Here is a 13,953-nt window from a genome sequence, read left to right as displayed (position 1 = left end):
CAATTTGAATTTCAGCAGTATGAATTTCAAGAATCTGAATTTCAGCATTCTGAATTTCAAGAATTTGAATTACTGCAATCTGAATTTTAGACATTTGTATTTTTGGATCACAATAATTCAGTTTTATTAAATTCGGCATATAAATAATTCAAATATTATATATTCAACAGCAAAATATTTCAGTTTTATGAAATTCGACACACAAATATTTCAGATCTTTCATATTCAAATTCAGATACTTTTGTCAGCTTTCTAGCTCCGTACATTTACTTCTGGAGCAATAAGGTATCAATCTAATCTTCCTATGAACCCGGTTAACACAAAATATCGTACACTGCTAATCGTCAGCTAACTAAATGGTACGCAAATAGACAATCAAGCTTGATATGGTATAGTCATGAACTAGCACTGTTCAAAGATGTCCAACCCAAGTTCTCAATGTCTGCAAAAAAACACAAAAGAGTAGAAACTTGCTCTCGCAATGCAGTGTTAGGCTACTAATAAAATAATTGTGATAACTTTCATTTATCTTCACAGTTCCCACTCACTAGGGATCATTTTCCAAAACAAATAACACAATGCGAGGTGACCTGACACTCAGGTAATTGACCCTTTAGTGACACCATCTATATGGGTAACACCATTTTCATTATCATAAATCATACTCTAATCTTTTGTTACATTTCCTTCTCATGTAATACACTTTCCCCTACATTCAGCCTAATAACATACTCCAAACTAACACAATGTACCATCATTGGGCTACAGTGTCTTGGTAAAGTGTGAAAAATACTAGATTTTAACTAAACTTCCATTCAGGATTACGACTGCAGATGCATTGATTAAAGAGAAGTTTAAAGAATTATAATAGACATTTTTGTAAGTCCAACGGTAATATCTGTTGGTTGCCACCTACACTCAGAAGCCAATTGCTACTAAGAAACCCTTTTAAAATCAAACACTCTAAAAGTAAGGTTATACAATTTAATTTGATGTCTGTAATTAATTCAATTATGCCTTATGTGTCACAGTGCATGGTGGGGTAGGAGCCAAACACAGGAGAGTAGCCATACATTGCCTCAAAGGGTTTATTCTTTTATACGGGAAACAGCCAGGGTCAGTAGCGGTGTTAGCACATTTGGCGCCCTAGGCAAGATTTTTCACCAGCACCCACACTCATGCCGCCCTAGGCGGTTGCCAATGTCGCCTATAGGAAAGACCGGCACTGGACAGGGTACTCACGTTAACAAGGGTAAGGACAAGACAAAGACTGGACACAAAACAGGAACCTAAAATACACAGAACCAAACAAGACACAGGTGGACAAGATAATACAAACAATAAAAAATGGCTGTGTATTTCTATACAAGGAAGATGACCGCTCAACAAATTGGCATCACAATATATTGGCACGAGAACCTATCACTTCATAACTGCTACCTCCAATCACTGTACATACTGCCCTGTCACTGTACATACGGTCCTGTCACTGAACATATTGTCCTGCTACTTTACATACTGTCCTGTCACTGAATATACTGTCCTGTCACTGCATACTGTCCTGTCACTACATACTGTCCTGTCAGTGTACATACTGTCCTGTCAGTGTACATACTGCCCTGTCAGTGTACATACTGCCCTGTCACTGTATGCTACATATACGTTGACCCTGGCACCTTACTGTCATGTTTTTTAATATGACATCACGGTCCTGGGAAAACTCTGTTTCGTTTGTACAACCATAAGTAATTGAAAATGACAATAAAATACACTTGACATGAATAGTAACAACAGTTGTATTTTGCCACCAACTGAGTTTGCACATTGCCTCTTACATTAAGGAATGTTGGCAGTGAAACCAAATCGCGCACAATACTAAGGCAACGCAATCGCAGTGCAAGGAAAGTTCACAAAGCTCCAAGTCAGACAACCAGTCAGCCTGATATTAATGCATTTATTTGTCTCTACTCTGCGCCCCTTTTTAGTATTGCAATTGTGACCACCAACTTCATACTAATAGCTAACTAGCTAACCAACATTGCATTTGATAGTAGCTCGCACGAGCATCCCTAGACCTACTTGACTTACGTATTAGATGTTACAATTGTTGTCATACTTTAAAGTACATTTTAGAGTAAATTCATAGTTATAAAGTTTTTGCCAGTTCATCATTTTGAAGGTAAGTTGCTACGTCGTCGCACCTACTTGTGGATAACAAACTTTTGGATAACGTCGTCGCCATACTTTAAAGTACATTTTAGAGTAAATTTATAGTTATAAAGTTTTTGCCAGTTCCTCATTTTGAAGCTTTTAACATGAAGCAAAGACATTGTCAGAAGATGACTTTAGTCGTAGCCCGACATTAAAAACATTTTATAGTCGGTTGACTGATCGCATTGTTGTACCCATCAAAGGAATAAACTCACAGGAACATCATGAACATTCAATGGTCTAGCCCAGTTATCCTGGCAAAACATGTAACATAATGTTCTATATTTATTGCCAGGACACGGTCCAATTAGCCTAGGCATACGTAAAATTGAAAGCAAATTTGTTTGGAATGTCTAGGCTATACTTGATGTTGCTGAACATGTTGATGTTCAGCCTATTCAATTTAACAACTTCAGAAGACAACACAGGCAGTGGATAATATACTGGTTGAGAATGTCTATTGTGGTGCTATTACTAGAAACATTGGGACTCCAGTTCCATGAGTGGATGGCGGGAGAAGCCCATATGAAAGTAGCAGCCTATTCTATCTATTACTAGATAGGCCTACTAACTAGCCTGCCAGATCATTTAGAGATGGCCTTAAGTTTTCTTCACTTTACATCTATGGACTAAGTAGAATAACTGATTTATAGCCTAGGCCTTATAATAAGATAGACCTGTATAAACGATTAGGCTAATATTTTGCTAAACATGTAAATCTAAATGTTTGCTTATGCCTGCATAGCCATAAGTTAGTTCTTTGTAAGGTGTGACTATGAAAGGCCTGTGACACTAGTGTAGGTCAGAGGTCACAATAGTACCAAAGTGTATACTGCCATGCAACTTTGAACGAGGAAAATAGGAGGAGCGTCAAGGCCATTTCTAGGAGCCCTATCTAAAGACCTAAACAAATGCCATCTAGCATGCAGCGTCCTCTTTCTGTGCTTGCAAAGGCTAATTTGATTATCACCCCCTGACGTTTGTTGTGAAAGTAAAACTACCCATATTGTAATATTATTTAACTGCCCTGCTTCCTGTATTCATGGTCCAGTCTTCTGAGATGCTCAACTTGAGTGTATCAGACATGTGCACTTTATAGATCTATAATAAATACGTTGAATTTATCTTGAACTTGTACTTTGTGATTCACTTCATTGACTTGGTACTTTCACAGCAATTGGGTACTATCTAATACATCTTCAGTATTAACCCAGTAAGTCGTGAATTTAATGGTAAAGATTCATGTTTAAAGGAATATCAATAGGCTAGTGACAAAGGTTCTGTTAGTGTAGCATCCACACTAAAAATGAAAACCTTCACTGATGGTCTGAATATGTTTAATTTGCTGTCTTGCACTTCTACACCAGAGCTAAGCAGAAAAGTGTAGTCAGAAGGCAAAATGATCAATTAAAAAACTCCATTAGCAATAGGCTACATTCATTCGTAACTTATTAGAACCACCAAGTTAGCAAACACATCAAACAAACTCAATACAACTAGACAACACTAGATTCGTCGCTCATTTTGAAGATGACGTTAGAGGGCAATACGGAGCCGTATTGACCGCTGAGGAGGGCAATACGCGTCTGGCACGACTACCCAATAGCCAATCAGAAAGCTCGTACCGTCGTTGCCATGTAAGAATAACTACTTACTAACCGAGAGTGAGGTCATGCCGGGAAATATCAAACCTCGGCTATCGCTCGGTCAATACGGCAAAGCCGAGGTTTGATATTTCCCGACATGACCGAACGGTCGAGGTTAGTAAGTAGTTTATTATATGCCATTTTTAGCTTCTTTTCATTTTGTAAACGAAAATAAATGGTACCTCTAGGCTAATTGTAGCTAGCTCTCAAGTCTTCTCACGGTGTGTTTCATGTGTTGCCTAGCAACTCATTACTTTTGATAGAAAGCGGACAACATGGTTTTGCTAAAATGGCTTTAATTTCATCACAAAATAACGACACAAGTGATTAAAATAGTCTAGTCTTCATCCTCACTTTCGATGACAAATCTTTTCAGCATCATCTGGATAGTAAAACTCAGCAGCTGACTCGTCGCTCATTTTGAAGATGACGTTATTGATTGGTATTGACCGCTGAGGAGGGCAATACGCATCTGGCATGACTACCCATTAGCCAATCAGAAAGCTCGTACCGTCGTTGCCATATAATAATGTGTCTTATTACATGGCTGTTCTTAATGCTGTAGAATGGTCCATTCACTTGAATGGGGCTTCCCAATGTTCTGCGGTGAGCAATTTTCTCATATTTGACCGTTGCTATGCATATTTGACCGCTGTCAAGGGAAGTGGCCTATTGGCCTCGGATTCACGTCTTTCGTAGCACTCCGCAAGTAGTCCGGTAACTTTTCAACCCCAGCGTACTTTGTTGCTTAGCGACGTCAGCTGATTTGAAGCCTAAATAATGCTCAAAGTCTATGAAGTTCAACGTCTTTGGCGAACTATTTCTCTGCTGATCAACAATACGAATGGTAACAAATAGCCTACATTGTAAAAAGACACACTAAGTTATTTTTGTTGGCAAGTAACAAAGTAACAATGACTTGGCGGCCCAAGTGCAGATCTCACCAATGGGCCCCTTAACCGACCTATCGTCGGGCGAAATTATTGAGTGTGGATCTTGGAGAGGCGCATGGAAATGTATTTATTATCAGTGTTGCGTTTGAACACATTCATGAACTCGCTCATAATTTTGGTGAACGTGAACTGAACGTAGCCTACTGTATTAGGCTACTGCCTGATGAACAATACTGTGCAGTGGACGCACTCATTCTGGTGTCTGTGAATGGCACGTTCACTCTTTTTAATTTTGTTTAATACTGTGTCAGATTTCTAGAGACTTCTAGGCTAAAAACACACCGCTAACAGTCTTGTGTCCAGGGTTACCCAACCTGTCAATTGCTGCGTGTGCTTTCTTTCTTTCTTCTACTGTCTATGCATGGCAAGTGTGAAAACACCGAATTGCGTAGAGGCAGAGAGTGGTATTTCAGACGGCAGCCACATATTGAAAAAAAGAACTGAACTAACCTAGTTCATTATTTGGAGCTTTGAACTTAGTTCAACATTTTGAATTATGAACTATGAACTGAACTAGTTCATGTAGAAAGTGAACTTTCCCAACACTGCTTTTACAATAGGCTTACACATTGTGAATTGATTGGTGAATGTTTGATTTTATTTTTGTATATGCTAGCTTAACGTTTAGCCTATCTATTTTCCAACAACATCCTGCACATTGTTTTCAATATCTAACCTGGCTGCTGCCTTATGCCTATATGTGCATTTAATGATGTTTAATAGCCATGTCTAAATGCTTTCAATAGGCTATACCAGACAGTAAACGTTAGCTTACCCTGGTGGCTGAGTTTCACTCATTGCTGTTGGGCTGGGGGTCAGACGTAGTGTCCTCTTGAACACCTCGCCACAAATCCAAATGAAGATAATTTTGCCAGCTTTGCCACCCTTTAATCCTGCTCTTTGCGTTTGTGCCGCTTCCTGCAGCCACTTTTGTGTTTTTGAAAGAAGGGCATGATGGGGTAGCCTACTTACCGCAATTACTCAACACGCAATGCAACACAACAGGATGGCAAACGATCACAACGTGTGGGTGGGCTATAGAATCGTTGACAACATATTACCCAGACAATATTACTTAATAAAAAACTAAATAGAAATACTGCCAGTGACAACATTGTTACAGTAGCTTATTTCAAAGGGTGTTTTTAATGAATTATGCAATATGAGTAGGATAAATGCTTGAAAATATCACTAGAAGGGAAAACGACCCACCTGCATCTGAAGCAAGCAAGCACACCCTACAGTTTCCCCAGAAATTGTACCCTCTCTAGTTTTACTTTATTTTAGTTTTTTATTTTATTATTTTTATTGAGAAACCACAAAGACTGTGCAAGAGTGTATGTGTTTTGTTATATGTTTGGAAACTGCACGAGGCAGCTCGGATCCAAGACGGATTCGAGAGACTGCAGATAGAGTGCGGCTTGTCTGGGTTGTTATATGTTTGGAAACTGCACGAGGCAGCTCGGGTCTAAGACAGATTTGAGAGACCGCAGATAGAGTGCGGCTTGTCTGGGTTGTTTTATGTGCGAAAACTGCACGAAGCAGCTCGGATCCAAGACTGATTCGAGAGACCGCAGATAGAGTGCGGCTTGTCTGGGTTGTTATGTGTGTGGAAACTGCAAGTGGCAGCTCGGATCCAAGACTGATTCGAGAGACCGCAGATAGAGTGCGGCTTGTCTGGGTTGTTATGTGTGTGGAAACTGCAAGTGGCAGCTCGGATCCAAAATGGATTTGAGAGACTGCAGATAGAGTGCGGCTTGTCTGGTTTGTTATATGTTTGGAAACTGCACAAGGCAGCTCGGATCCAAGACGGATTCGAGAGACCGTAGGTAGAGTGCGGCTTGTCTGGGTTGTTATGTGTGTGGAAACTGCAAGTGGCAGCTCGGATCTAAGATGGATTCGAGAGACCGCAGATAGAGTGCGGCCTGTCTGGTTTGTTATATGTTTTAGATCTATTACTTTTATCACTTGTATTATTGTTTTTGTTGATTTTATGTAAAGCACCTTGAGCTGCAATTCCTGTATGAAATGTGCTATATAAATAAAGTCTTACTTACTTACTTACACCCTATAATTTCCCCAGAAATTGTACCCTTTCTAGTTATTAGGGGCGAAGCTGCGAGGCACCTATTGTAATTGGTAGTATTATTAGGATTCCTCTGTAAGGAGGAAACCTATTGTTATTGTTAGTTTTATTGGGGTGTGCTTGCTTTCGGCAGCACAAACCATTGTAATCTCACATATATATTTATTTGTATTTATTCTTTTTGCCCCCCTAAGGATCAGTCAATATTTGGACTACATAGACAACGCCTGTGTCAAAATGTTCGTCTTGGTCTCGATTGCGTTGCTTGTATTTGGATTTACGTTCCGTTGCACAGTTTAGGAGGTTACGTTTTTGTGGGGACAAAGTGCCTTTTGTCGACGAAGGGTAACCTGTGCTAGCTACGTCACCAAGTCAACACACGTTAGCAACGACGCATGGATACAACTTGATGGAGACTTTCTAGCTCGTAAATTGGAGCTTGGATTACGAGTGAAAAATACCACCCCCAAAAAATCAAAACCATTTGGCTTTGTAGAGAAAGCGATTTTGAGTGGAACTGCAATCTCGGACTATATATTTAGGTTGTGACAGTCTTTAAAATTTGAGCGAGGTCCGTGTACCTTGTGGCCATTGGTTTTTCTATTTTGTAACCCGTGTTGACAAACGCTAAATAGGGCCGTAATATCGTTTTGTCATTTTAGTAACTCAAACACACATTAAAGTATGATGTCTTGTTTTTGGTTGTTTCGTTTTTTTTAAAATAATGAAATAACCATATAACACAAATGGTATAACGAGCCATTAATCGTTGTTTTGATTATTCCATATTCTTTATGCTAATATCTGCAAAAGATGAAAAATGAGATTGTAATATCGATTTGTCCATTTTGGATGTCAGAACCAGATAATGAGGAAATGCGTGGATTCCATTGTTTTGTTTCATTTTGGAATTACAGAATAACCATATAACCCAAACGGTATAACGAGCCATTTACTCGTTTGTTTAATTATTCCATATCCTTTATGCTGGTATCTGCAAAAAATGCTAAATAGCCTCGTAATATTGTTTTGTCCATTTTAGATGTCAGAACCAGATTATGGGGAAAGGCTTGGTTTCCATTGTTTTGTTTCATTTTGGAATTACGGAATAACCATCAAACACAAACGGTGTAACGAGCCATTTACTCATTTGTTTGATCGGCCGTATTGTGCATACTGGCCCAAGTGAAAGAGATAGAGAGAGGGGGAGAGACGTGTAATGATTAGGGGTGTTATTTGACACTGTGGATCATGAGATTCTCCTGGAACGTATGGAGAACTATGTTGGGATTTCTGGTCCTTCACTTCAGTGGTTTAGATCGTATCTATCTGATAGATCACAATATGTCCACTATGATGGTTGCTCATCCAGGAGCACTACTGTAAAATACGGAGTACCACAAGGTTCAGTTCTAGGCCCTCTGTTATCTTCACTCTTTTTCACATGTTGCCTTTAGGAAACATAATTAGAAGCTCTGGGGTAAATCTTCACTGTTATGCAGATGATACTCAGCTATACATGTCCATAAAGCCTGGAGAATTTCCACATGCTATGGAAAAATGTGTTTCCGGGTTGAGAACTTGGATGACAGCAAATGTCCTTCTTCTTAATTCGGATAAAACCGAGGTTCAAACTTTCGGCCCTAGAAAATACAGAAATAATTTATCCAATCTGACCTTAAACTTAGATGGCGTCAAAGTATCTCAAAGCCAGCTGGTAAAAAAAATTAGGAGTCACATTGGAACCAGACCTTTTGTTTGAGTACCATATTAAACAAATCACCAGAACTGCATTTTTCCATCTACGTAATATTGCCAAAATACGAAAATTCCTCTCAAAGGATGATGCTGAAAAACTAATACATGCTTTTGTTACCTCCCGATTGGACTACTGCAATGTGTTGTTGTCTGGCCTCCCAATTACCTACTTGAAAAATTTACAGCGGGTACAAAATGCTGCTGCTAGACTATTGACAAAAACAAGAAAGTTTGATCCTATAACCTCTACTCTTATCTCTTTACACTGGCCCCCTATCCAAGCCAGAGCTGATTTCAAAGTTTTACTACTAACTTACAAATCCCTACATGGATTGGCACCACTGTACCTGTCCGGTCTCCTTGCACCCTATTGCCCCGCAAGGACTGTAAGATCTCAAGATGCCGGCTATCTGGTAATACCCAAAATTAAGAAAAAAACTGCTGGAGGTAGGGCGTTCTCATATAGAGCACCTGTTCTCTGGAACAAATTACCTGTCTCAATTAAGGAGGCTGATACTGTTTCGACATTTAAAACTAGATTAAAAACGTTCTTGTTTAGTCAATTCTATGATTGTTAAAGGTAAGTATGTGTGTACTTTCTATGTCAACCTGGGGTGTGCGTTTGCCTATGTGTGTATCACATGTAACTTTTAAATTGTAATTTTAGCTTATGTTCACACTGCCCATTTAGATGTTACAAATAAAGTAAACCTGTTATTGTATATTGTTACTGTAATAGTTCCGTTGCTGTATATTGTTATAGTTAACTAGTTGGAGACAACGGAGGACTGGTTGTTTTCATCCTAATTCATATAAATATAACCTATTTTAGAGTTGTTTCCCCCGGAACAGATTTCATGTTCCAACCAAGGGGGGCTGTCGCTGGTGTGTGGGGCTGCATCAAATACCCTCTTAGCTTTGTTAAATTGCTGCACTAGTCCACACTTGACCGGTGGGGATCTCATTCTATTACGACTGTAACTGTTAGCTGCTTCTGGCATTCTCTAATCCCTGTTCTCCTCTCTGTCCCCCCCACCTATCCCTTGTGGTGTGGGGGGTTTGAGTTGTCAGGACCTGCCTGGTCGTCGGTCTACCAACGCTGGACCAGGTCGTCAAACGGAAACCAGTCCATGACGGCCAACAGCGAGTTTCCAGGTCCCATCCAACGTCTATAAAGCCGAACAATGGATTTTGGTGTTTCAAAACCCACTGACATTGTATGACTATGTTTAGCTTGTGTTCTGCTCCTCTTTCTTACCAACCGTCTCTGGAAGAGGGGATCCCTCTCTGAATTGCTCCTCCCAAGGTTTCTTCCATTTTTTCTCCCGTTGGGAGTTTTTCCTTGTCTTCCTTGAGGGTTTAGGTTGGTTGAGGGGCAGTTCTATGGGCGTATGTGAAGCCCTCTGTGACATGCTTGCGTGTAAAAAGGGCTATACAAATACATTTGATTTGATTTGACCAGAGGGCAGCAACGACTAGCTTTTTAAAACATTTTCCTGTGATCTTATAGGCCTAAAATCTTGACAAATTAGCAGCAGGTTCTTTAGTAGAAGACACACACCAAACTGGAGGCACATGTTGACCGAGTTTGCTAGTTGCTACTTAGTTAACAAATCTTTGATGAACCCAAGTATCTTTTATATATATTAGAAACATTACAAGATGGGGTTCCAGTGTGTTCAAACAAGGCCAAAAGTGTCAGACGGTATCAGTTGAAAAAGACAATCATACCTGTGCAAGAAACACTCCACGCCTCAACCCTCCCTCCCTCCCCCCACATAAATTACCGCTTTCAGCTCTGCTATACGTTTTAATAAAGTGCATTGAGGCAATCATAGCGAGCAAGTTGAGGTCATGAGGGCTACCTTTGCATTTTACATAGACACACAACTGACAGAGGAACTGTTGTGGATACTTTTTTCAAAGTTCTGGTCATATTCTATGTCCAAATTCAACTTCCAAAAAAGTCCAAAAACAGCACGGAGCAGCAACGAGAGGGTTCCCAGGAAAATCAGATTTCCTTTGTCTGTGCTACACCTTTTATATCCAACACATTACACCCCTGAACTTTTAAAACAAATCTTTTGGGCTACTACAATTGTAAATATCCTATGACTTCTGCTCCAATTGGGCCTTGATGCAATGCCATTTCATATTTTCAGCTTTTTCTGCAACATTTTTGGGGACTAACCAGGGACCAAACCAGTTCCTCTATTTTGCCCTTCTACATGTGTTTTCCAACACCAGTTGCAATCAACCCTGGGTTATAGCCCTTCACCATTGTATGGTGCCATTCATTTTTCACAGGTCACAGGCATCAAGTCAAAGTGAATAGTAACTGGTCCAACTCAATATTGTAAACAAATGTGATGCATTCCCAACTATCTTTTGTCATGAATTTCACTAACATTGCAGGTACCGGTAGACATTATCCTGATATTAACCACAGAAGAATTCACCTGGCATGACGTTTGAACAGTAACACAATGTTGGCATGTCGACTGTCCATGTGATGTCGATTCAACCTGTAGCTTCTCATGTAGCGAGCTACTTCAAAGCTAACAAGCACAACAAAAGTAGCTCGATACATGAAAAGCTACAGGTTGAATCGACATCACATGGAGACTTAGCTTGCTACATTTACTGGTAGCTTAGCTCACTACATTTTCCAAGTAGCTTACCCAACACTTAATTTTAGGCTACACGTAGCCACGTACCCAATACACTGTCCTCTACAATCTAGGTAACATTAGAGACATTTCCTTGGCACCAAGTTAATAGGCCCAAGTTAATAGGCTGAAATTGCCTTACCTGGTGAAAAAACGGATGTCTTTGTCCGAGGAAGCGAAACGGTGGATGCCGAACCTCTGCGTCAACGTAAGTTTCTCGACCTGCTGTCTCAGCTGGCGGGTTTCCTCTTGAAGAGCTGCATTTTCCTCTAGCACCAGGTCCACAAATGCGGGATTGGGACCCACGGCTTAGTCATGGTCATCTTGGCCTGATGCGTCTGCGCTTTCTGGAAGGCTCTCCTTAGGTTAACCACCAGATCCTGCTCTACAGACTTTCTGCGATGGGCATCACTGGCACTGCACTCCAGTGGATCTCATCCTACCTGTCGGGAAGATCCTACCAGGTCTCCTGGGGAGGCAAACTGTTAGACCCTCACCAGCTCTCCACTGGTGTCCCACAGGGCTCCGTCCTTGGACCCCTCCTCTTCTCTCTGTACACCACCTCACTTGGACCAATCATCACCTCCCATGGCTTCTCCTACCACTGCTACGCTGACGACACACAGCTGTACCTGTCGTTCCCCCCGACCGATCTGGGGATCTCAGCTAGGATTGAGGCCTGCCTCGCAGACATCTCCGCCTGGATGACCGAGCACCACCTCCAGCTGAACCTCGCCAAAACAGAACTTCTCATCATCCCGGCCAAACCCTCCATCTCCCACGACCTCTCGATCACCCTGGGATCTGCGACGGTGACCCCCTCATCCTCTGCCAGGAACCTTGGGGTTACCATGGATGACGAGCTCTCCCTCACGGCCCACATTGCTGCGGTCTCCCGGTCGTGTAGATTAACCCTCTACAACATCCGGAAGATCAGGAGATACCTGTCTGAGCACTCCACCCAGCTGCTTGTCCAAGCACTTGTCCTCTCCAAGTTGGACTACTGCAACTCGCTGCTCGCCGGTCTCCCAGCATGCGCAACCCGCCCTCTTCAGAGGATTCAGAACACGGCAGCTCGCCAATCCCTGCGGATTGAACTTTTTCTTCGATTCTTTTCTCTTGACTAGCTTTGGACAATCAATATCGACGATGGATGCCATTGCAACGGAAGTAAACGCGGTGACTGAGAGTTTTAGGCGGAAGTACGTCAGCTCACCGTGGCATATAGGCAATTTTACAGACCTATTCAGAATGTTTGTAAACAAAGGTTGCCAAGACATTTCCGGGTGGATAACTGTCGTCCTGTATTAGTATGGTAGCATAGCATAGTAGTTCATAGTAGTTCATTTAAAGATTAGATCAAAAAGATTAACGTCATGCCGAAATATTGGTGTGTTTGGGGTTGTAATGTCAAATGTACACAGGCATGTAAAGGATAAGGCTTTTTCCGTTTTGCCACGGTTAAATCGAAATCGACCCAACGGAAACTGTGGATAACGTTAGCACAGATCCACTAGTAGCCTAGTCTACGTTTACCGGGCGGTCTCGCTGCATCTAACGGTACCAATGCAATGGACAGGCTGGCAACCAACCACTCATGACCGGATTTAAGGAAGACATTTCCTCACAGATCATTTATAAAACGTTTTTGTTGGGTTGCTGTTGGGTAGCACAACGTTGGGTAGCATATCGTGCAAGCTTGCTAGCGTGAGAGTACTAGTCCAGTTGATGTAAATAATCAAACTACACAAAGTGGCGTAATCTGGCTGGAGTTTTTCATTTACAGGCCATTTCAGGCCTTGGGCCTAGACCTCAGGTCAAACTACAAACATCATAAAACACTCAAGGCTCTAATAGGTATCAAGCCCTATGGCTCAATATAATTTGTTTCCAAAATGTGGGGAGAAGGATTATCAGACAAGGAGATCAGTGTACAGTCTGACTTGTACACTAACATCAATTCAGGAGATCAGGTTATGGCAGACAGGGTTTTTTGATTGTTGAAGAACTGGCAAAATGTGGTGCCACACTGGTCATGCCTTCATTCCTCAAGGGGAGAAAGCAGCTAAAATGTAGCTAGGCCAAACACTATGATAAAACGGCCATGAAAGCAAAATACAAATATTTCATTATTTACAGTCATCTGATATCTGTATATTTAGGAGGTTTACTTATTTAAGCTTAGCATAGATGTAATTTATGTTCTGTGTACTTATGTTAGGCATATGTAAATGCCAGGTGCTTGCGTTGTCTTAAGAATGTGCATCGGACAATAAAAGACTTGAACTATATGAAAACAATATATATATGCTATATACAGACGTATACCTACTATATGAAACAATCAGTATTAAACTGATAAGAAATCGTAATGTTTGCTTTAACCAACATTAACTTTTCTACTGTTAACTCTGCTTCATCGATCCACAAATCCTCAAAACTGCTCATCATTACAATGATAAAGTTTCCATAGTCAATAAGATAGATAGGTACTTAATTAACCCCAGAGGGAAAATTATTGTGTCCAGACAGATAGCTAGAAAGCTCACGCAGTCCAGAAAATCTTTAATCGTTAAGTTGGATATTGTAGCTACAGCAGTAGCTAGCGATCTCAGTCACTACGAGTTTGA

The sequence above is a fragment of the Hypomesus nipponensis genome, chromosome 16 (assembly GCF_054491055.1).
Source record: "Hypomesus nipponensis isolate SF chromosome 16, ASM5449105v1, whole genome shotgun sequence".
In the NCBI taxonomy this organism is placed as follows: Eukaryota; Metazoa; Chordata; class Actinopteri; order Osmeriformes; family Osmeridae; genus Hypomesus; species Hypomesus nipponensis.
Note: the sequence above shows the minus strand (reverse complement) of the source record.